The sequence below is a fragment of the Penaeus monodon genome, chromosome 24 (genome assembly GCF_015228065.2).
Source record: "Penaeus monodon isolate SGIC_2016 chromosome 24, NSTDA_Pmon_1, whole genome shotgun sequence".
Classification (NCBI taxonomy): domain Eukaryota; kingdom Metazoa; phylum Arthropoda; class Malacostraca; order Decapoda; family Penaeidae; genus Penaeus; species Penaeus monodon.
Genome location: NC_051409.1, coordinates 10,544,711 through 10,544,922, shown reverse-complemented (window position 1 = coordinate 10,544,922; position 212 = coordinate 10,544,711). Strand labels below are relative to the sequence as shown.

The following is a 212-nucleotide window of genomic DNA, read 5'->3' as shown; positions in this document are numbered from 1 at the left end:
GACAGTAAAAAAATCCTGCAAAACGGCAAAACACTAACCTGTTAAATATCTCGAGGGCGCGGTACTTGGGGGCGAAGAGTGAGAAGAGCCGACGATGGCGTCAGGTGGAGAGGTGAGGCGTCGCTAGAGGGAGCGATGGGGGTGGGGAGAGGGAGAAGGAGGAGGGTGGATGAGGGAGGGTGGCTGAGGGGTAGGGGGGAAGGGAAGGTGGA

The 212-nt window shown here is 58.5% G+C and overlaps 1 protein-coding gene across 1 annotated transcript in view; it reads right to left on the bottom strand.

Moving 5' to 3' along the window:
• The window catches only part of LOC119588849, a 4,994-nt gene extending 4,922 nt beyond the window's left edge, over window positions 1–72 (bottom strand). Inside the window, exon 1 of the mRNA XM_037937490.1 lies at window positions 39–72. The gene's annotated coding sequence lies outside the window, so the exon portion shown is untranslated. The remainder of the gene's footprint in view (window positions 1–38) is intronic.
• Window positions 73–212: the final 140 nt, after the last annotated feature.